This window comes from Pseudophryne corroboree, chromosome 8 (assembly GCF_028390025.1).
Source record: "Pseudophryne corroboree isolate aPseCor3 chromosome 8, aPseCor3.hap2, whole genome shotgun sequence".
Lineage (NCBI taxonomy): Eukaryota > Metazoa > Chordata > Amphibia > Anura > Myobatrachidae > Pseudophryne > Pseudophryne corroboree.
Genome location: NC_086451.1, coordinates 88941767 through 88966874, shown reverse-complemented (window position 1 = coordinate 88966874; position 25108 = coordinate 88941767).

The window sequence follows — 25108 nt, the reverse complement described above, 5'->3', positions numbered from 1 at the left end:
GGAGCAGGCACTGAGGGGGCATATGTGGCACTGTGGGGGAATATCTGGCACTGGGGGCATATACCTGGCACTGGGGGCATATACCTGGCACTGTGGGGGAAGATCTGGCACTGGGGGCATATACCTGGCACTGTGGGGGAATATTTGGCACTGGGGGGAGCAGGCACTGAGGGGGCATATGTGGCACTGTGGGGGAATATCTGGCACTGGGGGCATATACCTGGCACTGTGGGGGAATATCTGGCACTGGGGGGAGCAGGCACTGAGGGGGCATATGTGGCACTGTGGGGGAATATTTGGCACTGGGGGGAGCAGGCACTGAGGGGGCATATGTGGCACTGGGGGGGGGTATATGTGGCACTGGGGGCATGTACCTGGCACTGTGGGGGAATATCTGGCACTGGGGGCATATACCTGGCACTGTGGGGGAATATCTGGCACTGGGGGCATATGTGGCACTGGGAGCATGGCCCTAGCAACAAGCACTACCCCCTAGCAACGAGCATGACACCAGTGCATGAAACCCCTGGCAACAAGCATGACACCCAGTGCATGAAACCCCTGGCAACGAGCATGACACCCAGTGCATGAAACCCCTGGCAACGAGCATGACACCCTGAGCATGAAAACCCCTGGCACCGTGCATGGAACCAAGAGTATGAAACCGCTGGCAACGAGCATGACACCCAGTGCATGAAACCTCTGGCAACGAGCATGACACCCTGAGCATGAAAACCCCTGGCACCGTGCATGGAACCAAGAGCATGAAACCCCTGGCAACGAGCAGGTAATTTAAAAGTAATTAGAAGCCTTACTGTAGAACTTAATGTGTAATGGGCATTACGGTGTGTGGCATAATGTATCACGGACATTGCGGTGTGTGTCATAATGTGTCAGGCATTACGGTGTGTTGTATACTATATCACGGGCATTGTGGTATGTGGTATAATGTCTCAGGATCATTGTGGTGTGTGTCATACTGTGTCACAGACATTGTATGTGCTATAATGTATCAGGGGCATTGCAGTGTGTAGCATAATGTATAACGGGCATTGCGATTCCTGTCATAATGTGTCACAGGCATTACGGTGTGTGGCATAATGTGTCGGGGGCATTACAGTGTGTGCATATTGTGTCATGTGCATTATTGTGTGTGGCATAATGGCTAAGGTCATTGCAGTATGTGGAATAATAAATACTGGGCATTACTATAAGGAGGAAAAATGACAAATAATGTAAGGGGCATGAATCAGGATTATTTTTCTTTCCTGTGGTGGCTAACGTCTGGGCGTGCAGGTTGCAAAACTGGGGTATAAGGTAGTCTTTTCCTGCAATGCCACGCCCCTTTACGCGAAGCCACGCCCATCTCAACTAAGCCACACACCCTTTTTGGCGGCGCGTGCCTACGGCGCACGCACATTTGTCCCTTTACTAGTGCCAGTTATGGGGGGTGGGGACACCGAAGGATTTTTTGGCTTGGGGGAGAAAAATTTCTAGTTACGCCACTGCCTGAAACCTCACCTCTTCAGACAAGCCTATCAAATTCCAGACCAACCCACATAACCTTCAGTGCTTCCCTATCCAATTACATCTTCTCTGTACAGTATACATAACCTCACATATCTTGTCTGTCTTACTCTCACACCCTCCTGACACTTGGCCAACATTGCGGGGTATCATCATACAACCCATTAAGAACCTAGCAATCTGGTCGACCATTATGCAATAGGTAGCATTTATCCTTGTGTATCAATTCCTATTTCCCTATGGATTGTAAGCTTGTGAGCAGGGCCCTCCTACCTCTATGTCTGTCTGTTTTTGTCCAGTTTTGTACTATTACTGTTGTTCTAATTGTAAAGCGCAATGGAATATGCTGCACTATATAAGAAACTGTTAATAAATGAATAAATCCCATGTGTGCAGCGTTACAGGAAAATGGTGTGGATGCCACGTTCTAGGTCATTTGTGCATGCACAGTAGAAAATCCATGTGGAAAAATGTCCACCTCTCCATTTTCCCAGAGACCTGCACATGGGCAGTAGACTGGCACGGTGGAGGGGGTCTTCACATAGGCCTCCTCGTCTCTTAATACACCTGTGCACTAAGGTTGTGGAAAATGTATTAGTGTTAAACCCTATTGTTTTCAGGAACAATAAGGCAGAATTTCTCATTGTAATCAGAATTAAATGTAGGAACACAACATAACTTATTTCTGATGAGATCATCGCCCTTTCTAAGGGAGAAAACCGCCTGCAGCATTCATTTTGTATGTTTTCCAGCTTGTATTTATTTGCAAACAAACACAAAATTATACACTGGCCTCTTCCTCAGAAAAAAGACGTGGTGATTTCTATAGAAATCTCAGCTTCCCATTTTCTCTCCTCTAATTGAATACCAAAACCCTGCGGCTGTGGATTTATCACCTGCAATTGAATTCCCCCCAAAGTCTCTCAAAAGAATCCAGCCCATAATTTACAAGCTAAAACATGTTGCATTTGCCAATATTATAATGTTTTTTTTAACATTTATTTCTGTGCAAATCATAGAGGAATAAGGAATAACGTCATCAGAGGAATCCCTACAGCATGAACAACCTCTTACTGTGCAGACTGTACATTAATTGGAGATAGACTTTCATCAGTGCAGCATGGTACATGTGAGGGTCCAATTAAACACTGGGCCTGAGTCAGAGATGGACACAATAACACAGAGCAGCGGCTGGGCTAAAGGTGGCCATCCACTACTCAGACTTGTCTGAACTGCAGATAGCATCAGATTTCTCTTGAACTCTCCCGGGAGCGTCCCGGGAATTGGATCAGACCCTGGCTTTAATTTTAATTACATTCACTTCAGATATATCTGATGCGATATATCATGTGCCAGATCGCATCAGATATATCTGATGCACACATGCTACATGCGATTGATCTGCTGCTGCTGCTGCTGCTGGGGGGTGGGAGTGGCTAGGGAGATGCCAGTCAAGTGACGTTTCAGATTAATCTGATCAGATACATCTGAAGTAAAAAAAACAATCCGATGTGCACCAGATTTCTTCAGATTCAGATAAATAGTTGGGGCAGCCTCAGAGATCTGTAGTTCAGATATATCTGACACGGGAGTGCGCATCGGATTGGAAGAGCCATCCGATGTGACACTTTTCTTCAGATATGACGGTCAGATGTGTCAAAATCTGAAGAAAACTGCCCAAATCGGACTAGTGGATGGGGGCCTTAAAATATACAAATGCAGCAGGAGGCATCTGCCACCTTCCCTGATCCACTGCTGTGTCTGAAGACGCAGCATCAGATCACCCAGCGTGACCATCAGTCATCTGCGCAGCATCAGGTTACTCGGGATGGCCGGCGTTTTCATGCAGCCACTGGAAACTACTATAGGGTAATATTTGTTGGGAGACAATTAACCAGTATATATTTGGATTGTGGGAGGAAACTGGAGTACCCATAGGAAACCCACACAAGTACTGGGAGAATTTACAAACTACACAGTTAGGGCCATGGGAATTGAACCCATGATCTCAGTGCTGTGAGGCAGTAATGTTAACCATTACACCATCTGTACTGCCCTTAACATCACATTGTAGGCACTGCACACAGGTAGGTGCAGGCACCTGGCACCTATCTAGTCACTGACAGCCTGCTGTGAGTATTCAGCCAGCAGGGCACTCAAACAATTTCGATGGAAATCAGAAATGCCCTCCCAACTCCATGATCTGTCGGTGAGCCCCCTGGGACCCAACAGGTCCTTGTACGGTGCCGAGAGTTTGCTAACTTAATTGCTAGACCTCGTATAATGTAGTCACACTACGGTGGTCATTCTGAGTTGATCGCTCGCTAGCTAGTTTTAGCAGCCGTGGAAACGCAATGCCGCCACCCACTGGGGAGTGTATTTTAGCTTAGCAGAAGTGTGAACGCTTGTGCAGCCGAGCTCTGCAAAAACAGTTTGTGCAGTTTCAGAGTAGCTCTGAACCTACTCAGCGCTTGCGATCACTTCAGCCTATTTGTGTCCGGATTTGATGTCATACAACCGCCCAGCGAACGCCCAGCCACGCCTGCATTTTTTCAGACACGCCTGCCTTTTTGCAAACACTCCCTGAAACCGGTCAGTTGACACTCAGAAACGCCCCCTTCCTGTCATCAGTGCGACTAAAAAACTTTGCTAGAACCTGTGCACAACCACAACGGGCTTTGTACCCATACGACGTGCGTGCGCATTACAGGCCCATATGCATGCGCAGAAATGCAGATTTGTCAACTGATCGTTGCGCTGCGAAAATCGGCAGCGAGCGATCAACTCGGAATGACCCACTAAAGGCACTAAAAAAAATGTCCTTTCAGTCACTGACTGAAGGGTGCAATAATGCATATTATAAGGAACGGGGGACCTGCTACAATCAGTGTGTGTGTGTGTGTGGGGGGGGGGGTGGCACTGATATATAATACAGGCGGCCATACCTTATAATACTTATTACACCCAATTACATTAGTGTTGACTGCATTATATATGAGTGCCTCTCCCCTATTACCGATTGTAGCAGCCTAGCACGTTCTTCATCCCTTATAATACACATTATTACACTCCTCAGTCAGTGTGACTGTATTTATTATATATCAGTACCCCGCTGGTTGTAGCAGGCATCTCCCATACACAGTAATAAGAGTATTATAGCATACTGATATATCATCAGTCAGTGTGTGCCTCCTCCCCCAGTTGAACTACATATCCCAGCATGCCCTGCAACAGTTTAAGCACGGCCAAATAGCAAAACTTTAGCAGGGCATACTGGTATTTGTAGTTCAACAACAGCTGGAGGACCAAAAATTCCCCATCCCTGGTTTAGCAGATAGAGAGAAGCTGGAAAAAGAGCTCATCTTCATTTAATAAATAGGGACCTCAATACTAAGCAAAAACACATTTTTTGGGCAGACATTGTTAAGGATATTAAATAAATGAAATTATCCATTAACAATTAGTTGACTAGGAGACAAACTAACCACCCATTTGCCTGTAAGCAGCTGTGTAGACATACAATGCCTTGTGCAATGGCTGCTACCTGGCTCTGTTTCTACATGCTGGTAGCATCTATGACATGATGCTGTGAATACTGTGTACAGTTCTGGGCACCGTACTACAAAAAGGATATCCTGGAGCTTGAAAAGGTACAGAGGAGGGCGACCAAACTAATTAAGGGCATGGAGACGATGGAATACAAGGAAAGGCTTGAAAGACTAGGCATGTTTACATTGGAAAAGCGGAGACTAAGAGGGGATATGATCAACATCTACAAATATATAAGGGGACAATACACAGAGCTTGCGCGGGACCTGTTTTTGGTTAGATCAACACAGAGGACTCGTGGACACTCGCTCAGGTTAGAGGAGAGGAGATTCCGCACAATACGGCGTAAAGGCTTTTTCACGGTAAGGACAATACGTGTTTGGAATTTCCTGCCTGAGGGAGTTGTAATGGCGGAATCTGTCAACACCTTTAAGAATGGGTTAGATAAAGTCCTATTGGATAAGGATATCCAGGGGTATGGTGCATAGTCATGCATTATAGTTACTATAAATAGGGATAAAATGCAATGGCTGACAGCAGCATCAGTCAGAAATTTTAGTCAAATCATCATGCATAGGACACCACAAATAGGTTGAACTCGATGGACAATTGTCTTTTTTCAACCTCAGATACTATGTTACTATGTTACTATGAAGAGAGCTTACTTGCAATAACCAGAGGGAGGTGCTGTCTGCACTCTAGGGGTAACATTTACACCAGTCTGTTTAGATGGGATCCGGTCTTTAGGTCGACAGCACTTAGGTTGACCACTGTTGGTCGACATGCATTTAAAAAAAAAGTATGTCGACCTTTTTCCACACTGACCAATTCTATGTTGACAAAATGTATGGCCGACGGATTTCAGGTGTCGACAAACTGTCAACCAATAGTGGTTAACCTAGTTACTGTTGACCGTGCTGTAACGTGTATAAAGGGCTCTTACTGTGGTGTAACATGTATAAGGGGCTCTTACTGTGGTGTAACATGTATAAAGGGCTCTTACTGTGGTGTAACGTGTACAAAGGGCTCTTACTGTGCTGTAACGTGTATAAAGGGCTCTTACTGTGGTGTAACATGTATAAAGGGCTCTTACTTTGGTGTAACGTGTATAAGGAGCTCTTACTGTGCTGTAACGTGTACAAAGGGCTCTTACTGTGCTGTAACATGTATAAAGGGCTCTTACTGTGGTGTAACATGTATAAAGGGCCCTTACTTTGGTGTAACGTGTATAAGGAGCTCTTACTGTGCTGTAACGTGTACAAAGGGCTCTTACTGTGCTGTAACATGTATAAAGGGCTCTTACTGTGGTGTAACATGTATAAAGGGCTCTTACTGTGGTGTAACGTGTACAAAGGGCTCTTACTGTGCTGTAACGTGTATAAAGGGCTCTTACTGTGGTGTAACATGTATAAGGGGCTCTTACTGTGGTGTAACATGTATAAAGGGCTCTTACTGTGGTGTAACGTGTACAAAGGGCTCTTACTGTGCTGTAACGTGTATAAAGGGCTCTTACTGTGGTGTAACATGTATAAAGGGCTCTTACTTTGGTGTAACGTGTATAAGGAGCTCTTACTGTGCTGTAACGTGTACAAAGGGCTCTTACTGTGCTGTAACATGTATAAAGGGCTCTTACTGTGGTGTAACATGTATAAAGGGCCCTTACTTTGGTGTAACGTGTATAAGGAGCTCTTACTGTGCTGTAACGTGTACAAAGGGCTCTTACTGTGCTGTAACATGTATAAAGGGCTCTTACTGTGGTGTAACATGTATAAAGGGCTCTTACTGTGGTGTAACGTGTACAAAGGGCTCTTACTGTGCTGTAACGTGTATAAAGGGCTCTTACTGTGGTGTAACGTGTATAAGGGGCTCTTACTGTGGTGTAACATGTATAAAGGGCTCTTACTTTGGTGTAACGTGTATAAGGAGCTCTTACTGTGCTGTAACGTGTACAAAGGGCTCTTACTGTGCTGTAACATGTATAAAGGGCTCTTACTGTGGTGTAACGTGTATAAGGGGCTCTTACTGTGCTGTAACGTATACAAAGGGCTCTGACTGTGCTGTAACGTGTATAAAGGGCTCTTACTGTGGTGTAACGTGTATAAGGGGCTCTTACTGTGGTGTAACATGTATAAGGGGTTCTTACTGTGGTGTAACATGTATAAGGGGCTCTTACTGTGGTGTAACATGTATAAGGGGCTCTTACTGTGGTGTAACATGTATAAGGGACTCTTACTGTGCTGTAACGTGTATAAGGAGCTCTTACTGTGCTGTAACATGTACAAAGGGTTCTTACTGTGGTGTAACGTGTATAAGGGGCTCTTACTGTGGTGTAACGTGTATAAGGGGCTCTTACTGTGCTGTAACGTGTATAAGGGGATCTTGCTGTGGTGTAACGTGTATAAGGAGCTCTTACTGTGGTGTAACGTGTATAAGGGGCTCTTACTGTGATGTGTAATATCAATAACAGACACTACTGTGCGGTGTAATGTGAATTGGTACTATTATGTGGCAACACCCCTTCCATGGGAAGCCAGGCCCCTATATTTTTGACATGCATCCTCGGTGCGCACTGTCCCCATTTTAAATAGAGGGGGCGAGAGGGGGGAATTAATTATCTTTCTGGCACAGGTCACCAAAATATCTAGTTACTACTCTGGACTAGTACTAGGAAGGGGTTCCTTGGAGACCCAGCCGCACCCAGCAGATTGAATGGCCTCAGGAGGCTCAGACGCTCCCCCTGCTCACCTCCCCCTGCTCCCAGCTGTGCGCAGAGTGACCTTTGACTTCATGTCACACTGCGCAGACAGCCGCCAGCCGCCCGGACCTCAGCACTGGCACGCAACTCTGTAGTAGGTGGGCCCACTCACCCTGTCAGATGGGTATGTTATTATGTGGTCTGGGCAGGGCGGGGGAGTGCGAGACAGCGGCGGCGGACATTGCAAGGGAACCAATCCTGTTTGTCCCAGGAATTCCTGGATTGATCATTTTTCAATTCCGATTCCTGGGATTGATTTAATGGCTCGGGATTGGCCTCCCTAGCAAGGAATGTCCAGGAGATGCAGTCCTCATAGGTTCTGCGGTGCAGGTGTGATGGCACCTGGTGGACTCAACAAAGCTGGGGGGTCTGTGAGCTACTGAAGTACTCCCCAGAGGCGAGAAGCTGGCGTAGGCAGCCTCTGGTGTGTGTTTTGAGCTTTGTAGGTGCAGTGTTAAATGGAGACATCAGTGATCCAAGATAGACGTAGCTAACCTGTCCACACTGTGCCAGGACCTGCTGTGGCGCGCGAGATAGCTCTCCCAGAGTGTGGAATGCAATCCCAACAGTGACGTGCGGAGAGGTGAGGCAGAGCCTTTCCTGTCATACTAACGTATAAGGCAGTGGTTCCCAAACTTTTGTGAGTCACGGCACCCTGGAGTGTCAGATTTTTTTTCACGGCACCCCTAGGCCACAAGTTTCTTATTGAGAAATTTAGAAAAAAATATTAGATTAAGTAAACGATGTTTATATGTCATCCTTAGGGTCAGTTATGTGGTGAGGGACAAGATTTGCTTCTGTTTGTCCACATATTTTATAACTGGAAACCATCAGCACTGGTTTTGCCTATTAAATTGACAATAAATAGTTTGAATTGGTCCTTGACCACCAACCTGAGGCACCCCTGCAAGTGTCCCGCGGCACCCCAGGGTGCCACGGCACACAGTTTGGGAACCACTGGTATAAGGCAAAGTTTTGACTATATAAAGTATAGATTGTACCTGAAGGGTACTCTGTGAGTAGTAGGGGTATAATTCCCAGGAAAGTAGCAGGATTAGGCAAAATAGCAAACAGTGTGGAGCAGCTTTCCTAAAGCGAGTCTGCCATCTTGTTCTGCCAGGCCACGCCTCCCTCAAGGGGCAAATTCTTTAGTGTGGTAGCTTCCAACAAAGTGTGTTGAGGGGTAACAAAATTCCAAAAATAGTATTTAACTACATGTCCCAGCAATCTCTGTCAGCCATAAAGTGCTTGGTGCGTGTAGTACTACAAGGGACAGCTTACCATGGTGGGAATACCGGGCCCTCCTTACATGCTACACTGTAAATGGGTATGATCACGCCATCTTGGGGTCGTGGCTGTGCCTCATTGGCAGCTCAGGTCACTGGATAGAATTGAGCCTAGGTATCCCCTTCCCAAATGCTCCTGACAAACTTATCTGAATGCCTCCATTTCTAATGATGTGTCAATTACATTACCAAGTCCTCAGAGCAGCTGGCCTATGTTTGCTGGGCCGTTCCTTCTCCTGTTACATTTCTCTGTATCTGGTCTTTATGTCAACACTCATTAAGTCGACATGGTCATTAGGTCAACATGGCAAAGGTCAACGCATGAAAAAGTTGACATGATTTTTTCATTTTTTTTTTTCTGTTCATTTTTTTTACTTTTTTTATACTTTACGATCCACGTGGACTATTGTTGGGAATAGGAACCCGAGCAAAGCGAGCCATGTGAGGGGACACGGTGCACTAATTGGGGTTCCCGATCACTTTACACAGAAAACTACCCCAATTTTTTTTTTAAACCTCATGTCGACCTTTTTCCATGTCGCCCTATTTCATGTATCGACCTAGTCACTGTCGACCAATAGTTACTGTCGACCCAACAATCCACACCTCATTTCTCATGGTATAATGAGACGTAAGTCTGAGATATGCGACAAAAGCTATATATGGAAGGATGCATAGACATTATTTGTGCTTATTATTTGTGCTTATACTAAAAAGAAATTTATATTTTATGAAACAAAAACCTGACTTGTCCTACTCCAAATTACCTTCTCGGTGATCTAGGTCTCCCATAAATCATGGCTTGGTAGTGTCGCTCCTGCTCTGAGCAGGGTTCTGAGAACCTCTGCTTCACTGCATGTAAACAGGTGGATTTCATAAAGTACTGAGGACCAGGGCTCTAAACCAATCAGCCTACCACAACGGCTTCTCTCAGGTTAAAAGCTGCTTATATATTTATGTCTCAGAAAGCTAACCTTAATAGTAAATGCTACCATGTCTGGGCATCTAAATCTTTGTGACAGAGAGAACATGCAGCTCTTGTTAATTGGAAGTACATGTGCCAGGTACAGAAATATTATTGTCGTCATATCATTGGGACATGCGTCTGATCTGAGATTAAATATAAACTAATAAATGTCACCATGCTTTGGAGTTAATGTTGCTGAGGATTTGTCATGCTCAGCTTCAGTGGTTTTGTAATGGAAAGGGATTTATGCTGTTTCAGTGGACATAACTACAGATGGTAACTTGCACTAGTTAATGTAGCTTAAAGCCTCTTTCTTGCACATTTGATATCGAGCTTATGCTGACAGTAAAAGGGCACTGCTGTTACTAGCAGGGCCGGTTCTAGACCTTGCGGCACCCAGGGCAAAAGTTTTCTTTGGTCCCTCCCATTCTAAACAGGGTTAATGCGCGCCAAAGGCACACGTAAAACAATAGGGGCGTGGCTTTATGGAGAAGAGGCGGACCATAGAAAAGTACCAATTCACATTTACAATGCATAATAGTACCCTTTATACTAGAGATGTGAGGCGGACACTTTTCGGGTTTTGTGTTTTGGTTTTGGATCTGGATGTCCATTCATGTTTTGGATCTGGATTGGTTTTGCCAAAACCACACTTTTGGGTTTTGGATCTGGATGTTTTGGGGAAAAAAAACATAAAAATAGCTAAAATCACAGAATTTGGGGTTCATTTTGATCCTACGGTATTAACCTCAATAACATTAATTTCCGCTAATTTCCAGTCTATTCTGAACACTTCACAATATTGTTTTTAGGCCAAAAGGTTGCACCGAGGTCGCTGTATGACTAAGCTAAGCGATAAAAGTGTGCGGCACAAACACTTGGCCCATCTAGGAGTGGCACTGCAGTCTCAGACAGGACGGCAGTTTTAAAAAAATAGGCCCCAAAGAGCACATCATGCAAAGAAAAAAAAAGAGGCAGAATATGAAATTGTCGTTGGTTCCTCCCACCCTTATATTTTTAAACAGGACATGCACAGTTTAATAAAACCATAATTTCGGGCACAGGTGGTCCCCCTGGAAAAAGCTCACCAAGTTCTTTGAATAATAGCTAGATACAAACATACCACCTCCTTCTTTGATGACTTTTCACATTATAAGAAGAGGCAAGAGGAAGAGGACAGTGTCAAGAAGGTGATTTAAAATTATACCGCTTTCACATCGCTAATGCCGGATCCCACCCGGTAAAAGAAACGTGTCCTTACCGGGTGGGATCCGGCATTTGCTCCCGTCTGCAGGCTTTCCGACCCAGCAATATACCGGGTCGGTTGCCATAGCAGCGGGAGGGCGCAGCAGCAGCAGGGGCGGGGGTGGAAGCGGCGCTGGGAGATGAGCTCATCTCCTGCGCCGCCTCTCCCTATGCTGTGAATGGGAACCGTGTCGCATCGACACGGCTCCCATTCACACCGCACCTGACCCGGTAATCAACCAGGGTATAATCCTTCTTTTATACCGGGTTGAATTACCGGGTCAGGCGACCCGCTAATTCACAGAAAGTGCTTTCACATCGCACACTGACCCGTGTCGACACGGCAATTTGCCGTGTCGATACCGGGTTATTTGTGCGATGTGAAAGGGGTATTAGAGAGGCACACGCAATCAGGAACAACACACAGGCTTTCACCTCCACTCAGTGTCGGACTGGGGCATGCAGGGCCCACCGGCGGAATGCAGTGGTAGGGGCCCATGTTAGGGGTGTGTCCAGTCTGCATAGGGGGTGTGGCCAGCCACCTCATTGGTTTGACTAACCATTAGAGAGTGCAACGTCTGGGTCCCTTCATAAATATATACAGTATATTAAGCTGCTGCATGCATGATAATGTACCAGATTAATAACAGCAATGCACTGTAGAAAATACACCATAGTCCAGTATAAGGTAACATATGTATAATGTATAATTCAAGTGCATAGTCTGGAACCTGATCCTTAGAGCAGGAGGTGGGCCCCCAGGCAGTGGGGCCCACCGGTGGTATCCCCTGTACCCCTGTGGGCCAGTCCAAACCTGCCTCCACTCCTATATTGATGTGGAACGGAAAGATCTTCGACCAAGCAAATATATTTCTCCTTCATCCACTAGGGGCCACTGGAGCGTAGTTACAATGGGGAAATAGTAGGCAATAATTGGGAGCTGGCACTTTAAAATTCTCACACTGTGGCTAGCTCCTCCCCTACTATCTCCCCTCCAAGCCAGTCTTAGTTTAGTGCCCGAGAGAGCTGGTTCACTTGGGTTTAGCTGAAGAATTTTTTCTTTTTTCTTTATTATTATGTGGGGGGCGGAGCTTCAGCCCGCTCTGTAAGTGGGCTCAGCGCTCTTCACTCCGCGGCTGCAGCATACAGGCAGCCGGGTGATACATTTACATATATCATATATCGATTCCAGCAAAGGACACTCTCCCCGGCCGCTGCATACACACTTACAGGCAGCCGGGTGATAGTGCGGTTTTAATTTGAAAGTGAGGGGGGCGGAGCTAACTCCCGCTCCGTTCGGCGGGCTCAGGCTTTCCGCTCCCCGGCCGCACATCGCTCCCCGGCCGCAGCATACAGGCGGCCGGGGGATGCATGGGCGCTTTCCGCTTACTATACAGCGGATTTGAATTTGGCGCCGAAGCGGAGGGGGCGGAGCTAACTCACGCTCTGTACGGCGGGCTTTCTCCGCTCCCCAGCCGCTGCAGCATGACGAGACGCCGCTCCACGCTCCCCGGGCCACTGAAAGCTCCTCTCCTCTCCTGGCTGTGCAGGGAGGATTCTTTACATGTATAAGGTATGAGGGGGGGGGTGAAGCTTATTCCCCCCGCTGGAGGCTCCCAGCTCTCATGGTCTCTAGGCAACACACCTGTCTCTGGAGTTTGTAGCTTTTCTGTGCAGTGTGCTGCAGAAATATTGTTACATCTTGCTTTGGCTACATTCCTCCTGCAGGGGAGTCCTCTGCCCCATTTCAGACATTTAGATCAGGGAATCTGCTCTATTACAGGAGCTGGGACTCGGCTCATTGATAATTAAAAATCTACTGTGCAGTATTTCTTTACCTACAAATACACAGTATTTATCTACCCTATTAGGTGCACAGTATTTACAGTATCTACCCTATTAGGTGCACAGTATTTATCTACCCTATTAGGTGCATGGGTTCACTGTGGTGTGTGTAATATATATTTAAGTGTGTGTGGGTATTGTGACAAGAACACTGGGATAGTGTTTGAGGGCAGGTATATTTGTCCCAGGTTCTTGTCTTACATGTTTTAGAAAATGTTAACTTCTAGGAAAAATGCTTTTTGTTTTGTCTGAACCTTTTCAGTTTGCTGTAAAAGCTGGGTAAAGGCTCTGAGAGAGAGATAAGGCGAGTTCTAGACATTGGGCCCAGTTCGGGTCTTTGGCCTCACAGAGGGCTAATCAGGGTTTCAGCTGTGTAAGAGTGATATAGTGCTTCTAACCTGATTAGTATGGGCAGACTGCCTGGGAAGGCTGCAGGATCTGTGTGTGAGAGACACGCTTTCTGATGCAAGTAAGCTATACAGTATGTACTGAAGAACTCTGTGTTTTGTTTAGTGACAGTTAGGAACATCTTATGTTTAGTTAGTGCCGGACAGGCAAGGTATTTTTATTTTGGGGTTTGTTTTATTTTCTGTTTCAATAAAACTGGCCGGGGTCAGTTGTACCAGAAACTGGACTTGTGTTGTTCCTCAACTGCTGCGTGCTGCCATATTCCCCAGGAAAAGGCACCTTGCACCCCTACAGTGTTACAACTTGGTGGAGAATGCGAGCAGGCCGTTCTGCGCATAAGTGAAAGCAGCAGCTTTGTGAGGCCTGCAGAAAACGGTGGTTTATGCAGATACAGCCCAGTGTGAAGTTACTGAGACTCACCCCTGAGGGTTTGATATATGTCCTGGGTGAAAGCAGCTGCAAAGCCGCCTGAAAAATCTGTTGACATGGAGGATCTGCTTAAAGCCTTGCTGCAAGCTACAGCGGCTCAGCAGGAGGCCAACCGACAGCAGCAGGTGGCAATGGAGGAAAATTGGAGACTACAGCAGGAGGCCAACAGACAGCAGCAGGTGGCAATGGAGGAAAATATAAGACAGCAGCAGGTGGCAATGGAGGAAAATAAGAGACAACAGCAGGCAGTTGTTGATGAACTTTACAGGCAACAGCGTCAGGATAGAGAGGCCTTAGCAGAAGTGGTGCAGAGACTTGCAGCTCGGGTTGGAGATGTGGCCGTCAGTGCTCCAACCAGCTCTAGTTCTATACGAGCCAGTCACTTCCTGCAGAAAATGACAGAGGCTGATGATGTGGAGGCCTATCTGACCACGTTTGAAAGGACTGCCGAGCGTGAGAACTGGCCGAAAGCACAGTGGGCCAGTCTGCTGGCACCTTTCCTGTCAGGTGAGCCCCAAAAAGCTTACTTTGATTTAAGCCCTGCTGAGGCTCGGGACTATGATAAACTAAAGACTGAGATCCTGACCCGCCTGGGAGTCACGCTGTCAGTACGAGCACAACGGGTGCACCGTTGGCTGTACGCCATGGAGAAGCCTCCGCGCTCCCAGATGCACGACCTTATTCAGCTAACAAAAAAATGGCTACAGCCAGAGACATTAACTGGTCCCCAGATGGTGGAAAGAGTCGTCATGGACCGCTACTTGAGATCTTTGCCCATGGTCCTGCGCAAGTGGGTGAGCCATGGAAACCCGGGTACTGCTGACCAATTAGTGGACATGGTAGAGAGGTATTTGGCAGCAGAGGAACTACTGATGACCACCCAGCAACCCATAGATCCTCGACAGCGCCCTTCAGTAAAGACTGGTAAGACTGTTCCGTGGGAAAACGTTGCTGGGCGGTTAAGAGAACGCAAGGCTGGAGAGACTGTAAACACTGGCCCTGGAAACAGGCCAATGGGGCTAGAACGGTCTATGCTGCCCAAATGGGTTGATAATCGTGTGGTTAAATGTTTTAGGTGTGGTATGCCAGGTCATGTTATTGCCAATTGCCCAGTCACGCAAGAACCCATGCAATGTGATGCTGCCTTTGAATGTCGCAGAATGTCTTTCTTTGCTAGGTTAGCCTGTACTGTGGTACCTTCACCTGAGCTGGAAAAACAAATGTGTGATGTGTTCTTAGAAGGTAACCGGGTAGAGGCCTTGCTAGATTCAGGAAGTTTAGTTACCCTCGTGAAAGCTGGGTTAGTGAACCCCTTAAAGGTCCAGCAAATACCTATTGGGGTAACTTGCATACATGGGGATACCCAATATTATGCCACTGCTGAGGTGAATATAGAAACTTGTTGTGGGTCAGCAATGGTTAAAGTGGGACTGGTCCCTACCTTGGTGCATGAGGCCATAATAGGGAGGGATTTTCCTCATTTTTGGAAACTGTGGGAATCACGGTTATCAACAGATGTGAGAAGTAAAAAGCCAGTTGATGATAATACCGGTGATTTTATGGATGTACGTGGGTCTTCGGAACTTTCTGGCCCTTTGCCTTTTGCTAGTTTGGCTGGGGAAGTGACAGATGGGGAGTCCAGTGAGGACCCTCTTGCCGGGAACAGAGACATAGTAGTTAGAACTGAAAGCGTGCCTGACCTGGAGGTAAAGAAGGATCTGTTTGCGTCTGAACAGTTAAAGGATCCTACCTTAATAAAGGCTAGAGAGAATGTTAAGATTGTTAATGGGGAACCTGTGGTACCAGGTGACAGGGTTACGTATCCCCACATGGCCATCTGTAATGAGCTCTTGTACCACATTGTCAAAAGGGGTGAGGATGTGGTGGAACAGCTGGTAGTTCCCCAGCCTTATCGGAGAACGGTACTAGATTTAGCTCATAGTCACGTTACCGCAGGACATTTAGGGGCAGAAAAAACCACTGAAAGAGTTTTACAAAGGTTCTTTTGGCCAGGGGTTTATAAAGAAGTGTCTGAATATTGTTCTTCCTGTCCTGAATGCCAGTATCATGCCCCTAGACCCCATTTCAGGAGCCCACTAGTTCCCATGCCTATTATAGAGGTCCCGTTTGACAGAATAGCCATGGATCTCGTGGGGCCCTTGTTAAAGTCTGCTCGGGGCCATCAGTATATCCTGGTAATTATGGACTATGCCACTCGATATCCTGAGGCTGTCCCTTTACGCACTATCACAACCAAGGCGATAGCTAGGGAGCTGGTGCAGGTATTTAGTAGAGTGGGAATACCAAAAGAAATTTTGACTGACCAAGGTACTCCATTTATGTCAAGGATCATGAAAGAATTGTGCAAGTTATTTAAGGTCACTCACCTCAGGACGTCCATCTACCATCCCCAAACTGACGGGTTGGTGGAAAGGTTTAATAAAACATTAAAAAGTATGTTAAAAAAGGTTGTTGAGAGAGATGGGAAAAACTGGGATTGTTTGTTGCCCTACTTGTTAATGGCCATCAGAGAAGTTCCTCAGTCCTCTACGGGGTTTTCTCCATTTGATTTGTTGTATGGTAGACACCCCAGAGGGCTGTTGGATGTTGCCAAAGAGACGTGGGAAGGACAGCCCACTCCTTATAGAAGCGTTATTGAGCATGTAACACAAATGCAGGATAGGATTGCAGCCGTGGTACCTGTTGTCAGAGAGCACATGGAACAGGCCCAAAGTGCTCAACAGAGGGTCTATAACCGGAGTGCCAAGATACGGGAATTTGCTCCTGGAGATAGAGTTCTTGTTTTGGTACCCACTGTGGAAAGCAAATTCCTAGCTAAATGGCAGGGTCCATTTGAGATTAGGGAAAAAGTGAATGAGGTTAATTACAAAGTATACCAGCCGGGAAAGAGAAAACCCGAACAGATCTACCATGTTAACTTAATCAAACCCTGGAAAGATAGGTTGTCTCTGTCAGCGGAGCCTTGCCCTTCGGTGTCTTCACCCCGGTTGCTTCCCGCAGTGAAGGTGTCAGAGACATTATCAGCTGATCAGAACAATCAGGTTAAAGAATTTCTCATCCAAAATAGGGAGGTATTTTCAGAGCTGCCTGGCCGAACGACCATAATAAAACATGACATTGTCACAGAACCAGGGGTCAGGGTTCATTTAAAGCCATATAGGATTCCTGAAGCTCAGCGAGAAGCTATTTCTAAGGAAGTTAAAACCATGTTAGAACTTGGAGTCATAGAGGAGTCTAACAGTGAGTGGTCCAGTCCCATAGTGCTCATCCCGAAGCCCGACGGTAGCATACGCTTCTGTAATGACTTTCGTAAGTTAAATGAGGTGTCCAAGTTTGACGCATACCCCATGCCCCGTGTGGATGAGCTTGTAGAAAGGCTGGGAACAGCCAGGTTTCTCACCACATTGGACCTGACCAAAGGTTACTGGCAAATACCTTTATCTGATAGCGCCAAAGAAAAAACAGCCTTTTCGGTTCCGGAGGGGCTGTACCAGTATAAGATGTTACCATTTGGGTTGCATGGGGCTCCAGCAACCTTTCAACGGGCGATGGATAAAATTTTGAGGCCCCATAGAAAATATGCAGCTGCCTATTTGGATGATGTGGTAATTCACAGTACAGACTGGGGGTCACATTTGGTTAAAGTACAAGCAGTACTGGACTCAATCAGAGAGGCAGGGTTAACTGCTAACCCAAAGAAGTGCTGCCTCGCAATGGAGGAGGTCAAATACTTGGGCTTCACCATAGGCAGAGGTCTGATTAGGCCCCAATTGAATAAAGTTGATGCTATTCAAAACTGGCCTCGTCCAGTGAATAAAAAACAGGTAAGGGCTTTTTTGGGAATTACTGGGTACTATAGACGGTTTATTCCTAATTTTGCGACCACAGCGGTGCCGTTGTCAGACCTTACCAAAGGGAAGCAGTCAAATGTGGTGAAATGGAACCCTGATGCAGAAAAGGCGTTCCAAGCGTTAAAAGTGGCTTTGTGTTCACAACCGGTGTTGATAACACCAGATTTTTCAAAAGAATTTGTGGTACAGACAGATGCCTCAGAGGTAGGGATAGGTGCTGTGCTGTCCCAAACCAGAGATGGGGACGAACACCCTATCATTTATTTGAGTAGGAAACTCAATGAGCATGAAAAAAGGTATGCCATTGTGGAAAAGGAGGCTTTGGCCATTAAGTGGGCACTAGATACCTTGAGATATTACCTCTTGGGTAGACAATTCAGACTAGTGACAGACCATGCCCCTTTAAAATGGATGTATGTAAATAGAGGCAAGAATGCTCGTGTAACTAGATGGTTTCTAGCGTTGCAGGACTTTAAGTTTACTGTCGAACATAGACCGGGAACACAATTGGCCAACGCAGATGCATTGTCTCGCATCTTCTGTTTGGGGGCTACAAGTGTTCCGGCCCCTAGGTCGAAACAGGGGAGGGGGATATGTGACAAGAACACTGGGATAGTGTTTGAGGGCAGGTATATTTGTCCCAGGTTCTTGTCTTACATGTTTTAGAAAATGTTAACTTCTAGGAAAAATGCTTTTTGTTTTGTCTGAACCTTTTCAGTTTGCTGTAAAAGCTGGGTAAAGGCTCTGAGAGAGAGATAAGGCGAGTTCTAGACATTGGGCCCAGTTCGGGTCTTTGGCCTCACAGAGGGCTAATCAGGGTTTCAGCTGTGTAAGAGTGATATAGTGCTTCTAACCTGATTAGTATGGGCAGACTGCCTGGGAAGGCTGCAGGATCTGTGTGTGAGAGACACGCTTTCTGATGCAAGTAAGCTATACAGTATGTACTGAAGAACTCTGTGTTTTGTTTAGTGACAGTTAGGAACATCTTATGTTTAGTTAGTGCCGGACAGGCAAGGTATTTTTATTTTGGGGTTTGTTTTATTTTCTGTTTCAATAAAACTGGCCGGGGTCAGTTGTACCAGAAACTGGACTTATGTTGTTCCTCAACTGCTGCGTGCTGCCATATTCCCCAGGAAAAGGCACCTTGCACCCCTACAGTGTTACAGTATGTATATAGATATGTTTGTATATATATATAAGTGTGTGTGGGTATGTATATAGATATATCCATACAATACCAAATATAGGGGATAAAACAAACACTTCCGCAATGTTTTCTAGAAACAGAATACCCCACCTTGCCACATAACATTTTCACCCATCTTTTCTCACAGGCTGGTCACCATTTTGAAAAGCCAGCGGAACCTCTGAGAAACATCTGGTGCACCTTAATTAGCGGTACACTACATACAGAGCGGGGTGTTGCCTTCCCTTTATTATTCCTTGCTGTCACTAGTTACTAATGCTATTTGTAATTGGGGAATGTGTGTAAGGCATCAGACAAATAGCGCTGTGGCTCAGTACGCTAGTAGCGGGTATCTGAACAGGGGTTTGAATCCAAACAAAACTTTAAGGAGAGCTCCTATAGCCTAGGGCTAAGACTCCTGTCCCACAGCGCAGCGCTACTGGTTCAGGTCTCCGCTGCTCCAGAAAGTTTAGTTGAATCGTGTCGGTCACACATTATAGTGCAGACCTTGCATAGGGCTGTGTTTATTTAACCCACCTTTTCTCCTTTCGTTTGTCTCACCTGGGATAGTCAAAGAATTCCCTCTTAGGTGTGAAGTATGCGGTGGAGCCATCTGCTTAGCCCTCCACGCACCTGCAGGACACTCCTGTTTGAACAGCTCAGATTATGCAGGTAATGTCACTGGTAACCAGAGACCTTGTACGTCATTTCACCTCTTCAGGTTTCTAAAGGAACCTTGCTAACTAACCTTCCATGTTACAATACTGAAGATGTCTGTTTTCTGTGGAGTCTGAACCTGTGTCTCAGAATATCCAGGTGCATTATACAGCAGTTCGTCTGAGACTGCAGGTAAAGGAGGCGGACACGTCAAGTCCATCAGGGTTCGACGACGATGACGAAATGACAGCGAGTGGTCCAGTTTCGGATAAGCTGGCCAGGCTCCGGTAGACGGCCGGCAGATGCCCGAATACACAATTTCAGGTATCAAACAATGTTTGTTTTCCTATCCTTTCCCCGCAGACGGCAGGAAAGGGTATCGGAACCTCTCCAGGGTATACCCCTCGATGTATTGCCGGTCCAACAAGCTGCCGTTTTCCTGAGGCAACCTTGCTCAGGGATCCATCAAAGACATATACGGCAGCAGGGTTCTACCTTGTCCGGAGCAGGTAGGTTGTGGAACAATTGTCCTCTAGGTTACAGGATGTTTCGCATCCGGATCAATTGATACTTTGGTACGGGTCAGAATCACGATTCTGCTTTATGTTCTTTGGAGGTCTCCACGTCTGCAGTCTCGGAACCTGCATTTTCGCTTTGGGCTGTCTTAACCTGACGACCTCTGGGGCTGCGACAGTGACATGTGAACATGAGATCCTACGGGGCAGATGGTTCAGGGGAAGGAACTTTCTGCAGGATTTCTTGAACCATTGGAGGTAAGTCCACTTTGCTTTCTCCTACTTCTGCCCCAGCTCCAAGACAGACCTTTACCGGTCTTTCCTTTAGATTTTTACCGTGCCCTTTCAGGCTTTCGACTCCACACGGGCAATATTTCTGTCGCCAGGGGATCTCAGGAGAAAAAAAAAAAAAAAAAGCTGAAGCAGAGGTCAACATCCTCGGTCCAGTCTGATTTTACATCATCCTATACACACACTAAAGGTCAGACTTTCCTACCACCTGGAGGGTCCCAGGGTAGACGCAGGTCGGTGGGAGAAGGCTTGGGCGGTTACAGACTAGATTTGGGAGTACAACCGTCTCGGGAGTCCCTCGGCAGGGGTCGGCCGATTTACGATGACAAGAGAGTCATACTGCAGGCGGCGCTCCATATGCTTCTAACCGCAAAGGGTGTTGATCCCTGTTTTTTACATATCATTTGAATCGGGACAGTTCTCAGGCCTTTGTTTTTCTTTTCACGTTCCGAAGCCAGTTGGCTCGGCCAGGCCTATTCTGGCCTTAGAATCCTTTCAGTCTGTGATTGCTAGTTGAACAAGAAAGGGAGTTTTACGCGTCCCTTGTCTTCAGGGATGCCTGTTTACTGATTTCCGTTGGGTTTCCTCATCGGGCTTTACTCAGAGTCGCATTACAGGATTCTCATTTTCACTGTAAGTCCTTTCCTTTCGGTCTCTCTTTCGCTCCCACAGGGTTCAGGAAGATCACAGAATAACTCTTTTTCAAGGGGTTGACGTTGGTTCCCTAATGGGACAATCTACTGCTACTATCCCACTCTGTACATTACGTGGCTTCTGAAGATCCGGAGGATCCAGGAGCTTCTGGTTCGACACAGATCCAATTTATGCTCCTCGTAGACGTTTTTTCAACACGGACCGTCAGAGGATTTTTCCTTCCTCGGCACCAGGTACTCTTTCTTCAGTCAAGTTGCAACGCAATGAGTGGTCGCCTACATTCCCCTCTGAGCGGGGGACAACAATCTTCTTTCCAGGTCAGGCCACCAGGTCAGACTCCTGGGTGAGGGAACATTCCCCGGAGTTTTGTCAGCTGGTCTGCTGTGGGTGGAGATTTCGAATCGACCTCAGGGCGTTCTGACTGAATCTTTAACCCTTTACTACTCAGGGACGTGAGCTCTGGTGGCAGTAGCCGAGGATGCCCTCAGGGCTCCTGGGAGTTTCTGGTTATTCTATCATGCCTCCTTTTCTATTTCTACCTCACTTTCGATAACAGGAGGAGAATATGCGTGCTAGTCCTCTCGGTGGCTCTGGTTGGGCCACCCATGACTTGAAGATACCGCTACAACTGTTGTCGGTAGAGGAGCCTTGGCTCCTACCTCGACTGGACTGTCTACTTCAACAGGGTCCTTTTCTTTGTTCAATCTTACACTGGTTTCATTTAACCGTGTGACTGTTCACGAGACCTCAGAAGGGAGGAGTTCCCTAGTTCGGTTAGGCCTACTAGGCCCCGATTTCAGAAGTCTGTTACCTCTTCTCGCTTTTGCCACTTTTGGAAAACTGTATGGGACATAATAAGGATAAAAGGGGGTTTTCCCCTTCTTTCAGTTACCATTCAGCCGTAATCTTTGGTTTCTCTGGGAGGTTTTGCTCCGCTGCGCTTCAAACCACATTGACCTGAATTTTCGGTCCCTGCCTTTTTCGGTTTTCTTCCAAAAGAAATTAGCCTGGTGCCCGTAAGTTCGGGCTCTCTTTCAGGGAGTACTCTATTAGCAACTCCCCTGGCTGAGCTTCGGCCTCAGCGGTCGTTTCTTCCAAAGGGCATGTCCGTTTTTCATATAAATCTGACACTAGTGTTTTTCAGTCCTCTTTGACTGTTGTCAGGGCTCGCTGACTTTCTCTACAGAGGTCTTAGGCTATTCGACGAAGGTTTTTTTCTTCTTTATTCTGTACGATGCTCCCGTACTAAATAGCGGTGTCCCAGCATATGCTGGGCTGTTGGATACATCTGACCATCAGACAGTCTTCTTGGCAGTTGCTCGGGAGCCTCCGTTTTCCATTTCAGCGCACTTTACGTGCGTGGTGGGACCTTCGTGGGCAGCTGCCCGTGGGGTCTCCATGAATACTTTAGGTCGGGCGGCTACTTGATCCGGCCTTCATACGTTTGTCAAATTCTACAAGTTTGACACTTTTGCGGCCTCTGCATCTCAGTTTGGCCGAGTGGTTTTACAGAACTCTCAGCGCTCTCCCACCCGTTCTGGGAGCTCTGGGACGTCCCCATTGTAACTACGCTCCAGTGGCCCCTAGTGGATGAAGGAGAAATCAGGATTTTGGTACTTACCGATAAATCCCTTTCTCCGATTCCACAGGGGCCACTGGACGCCCGCCCAGCGCTGTTCCTCCTTGTTTTTTGCTTAACGGTTTGCAGATCACCATATGACTGCTTGTTGAGTTCGGGCTAGCCGGTTGTTTGTTAGGTTCTGTTCCAGGTTGGGTTTGTGTTATCCTGGTGTACAGGGCGTCATTAACCTCCTCTACCTTACGGTTTGTTTATTACAGCTCTCCTCGGGCACAGTTTTACGTAGACTGGCTTGGAGGGGAGATAGTAGGGGAGGAGCTAGCCACAGTGTGAGAATTTTAAAGTGCCAGCTCCCAATTACTGCCTACTATTTCCCCATTGTAACTACGCTCCAGTGGCCCCTGTGGAATCGGAGAAAGGGATTTATCGGTAAGTACCAAAATCCTGATATTTACCACATTACTGCACAAACTGAAAAATTAGGGACCAAAGCCTCCAAATTTGTACCTCCTTCTCCATTTTCATGGATTAAGATAATCTCGAATTTAATGCTGGAATGCAAATAAACTGGTGTATACCACAGGATCAAGATTGGATATTTTACCCTCCACGAAGTTTGGAAACTTATTATGTGAAAATCTTGTGGGTTTCTGTTTTTTCAATTTTTTTAATTGCATTTTTATTAACGCATTTTGTGGCAAATGCCTTATGTTTGTTTTGCACAGCTCCCAGTTACATTCATGTGAGCATACCTTTGTGTCCCAGTTATACACATGTGAGCATACCTGTGTGTCTTGTTTATTTTTTTCATATTTAATTTCTATATAAAGCAGTCCCTTAAATGTTTTAGCAACCCCTCCTGAGCCTCCACAGCAGCCCCGGATGGGGCAAGTTGAGTTCGGGTGGGTTCGGCACAGTACTAAGCACGACTGTGCAGTGATTTTTTTTGTTATTGAGCCCCTGCCCTAGTGGAGGTTACCACTCTGCAGTCGAAAATTATTTCATACTATAAGTAGGACTGTGGGAGGAAGCAATGCTAACCTCTGTGCCCGCAGCATGCCTCAGCCTGGCAAGCCAGACATCTTCCTGGCTGTAAACCACCATGAGACTCCATACTGGGTTTTATTCATTAACTGTTTGTGCCTCACAGGAGCTACTGGCCCATCTAGCGCTGCATAGCAATGGAAAGCTGATGCAATGCAAGATCACTGAAACTCTGTTCTTCTAACACCCAGAGGTCTTGTGATAACCCTACGCAGCCCTTAGGAAAAGAACCCTGTACAACAAATGTGCATCTTGTAAATAAATAATCCCAAAATTTGGAACATTAATAATAAATCAAAATAAAGGTTGACTAATTGGAGCCATTCATTTGAGTGAGTCCCTAACATAAAATAATTGAGAAGAACCTCTCTCTAATGCTCCGCAGATAATCTCTCTTTTACCTCTCCGGCAGTTGCGCTGGATTATGATTCTGTCTCTTCTGAGATTAACTGACTTTGGCCACAAATGTGGTCTTATTGGAAAACAGTTCGTCAAAATTTCCATTTCCATTTCCACCTTTGCGGCTATGTTTTGACAAATTTGTTTGTGATGTTGAAGCTTGTTTCATATCTGCTCTAGGCTTTAATTTAAACCTAGGATCAAGCACAGCAGCACCCCTGGAATATACGGCAACACCCCAGGATTTATACAGCATAGTCAGCACCCCTGGAGAATTACACAGCACAGCAGACAGGCAACAGCACCCCTGGACTTAAACAGCAGTTGGGCAGCACCCCTGGACTGATAGGGCAGAGGGGCAGCACCCCTGGAATTATGTGGCAAAGAAAAGACATGCAAGATGGAATTGTTCTTTGGCCCTCCCACCCACCCTTATGTTGTATAAACAGGACATGCACACTTTAACAAACCAGTCAATTCAGCGACAGGGTCTGCCACACGACTGTGGCTGAAATGATTTGTTTGTTTGGGTCCCCACCAAAAAAGAAGCAATTAATCTCTCCTTGCACAAACTTGTTCTACAGAGGCAAGATGTCGTCCTCATCCTCAGATTCCTCCCCCTTCAGTGTTTACATCCTTATCTTCATCCTCAGAGAAATAATATTCAAACAAACCACATCATTTAGGTGTCAGTGGACTGCTTCTGCTATTACCCAAAGTTTCTGAACTTGACAATGACTTATGATTAATTGCTGCAGGTGACGTATAAGGGAGGATGTTCCTAGGTGGTTAACGTCCTTACGCCTACTTGTTATTGATTGACAAAGGCAACACATGGCTTGACACCTGTTGTCCGGATTTGTGGAGACATAATTCCACTCCAAAGAGGTGGCTTTTTTT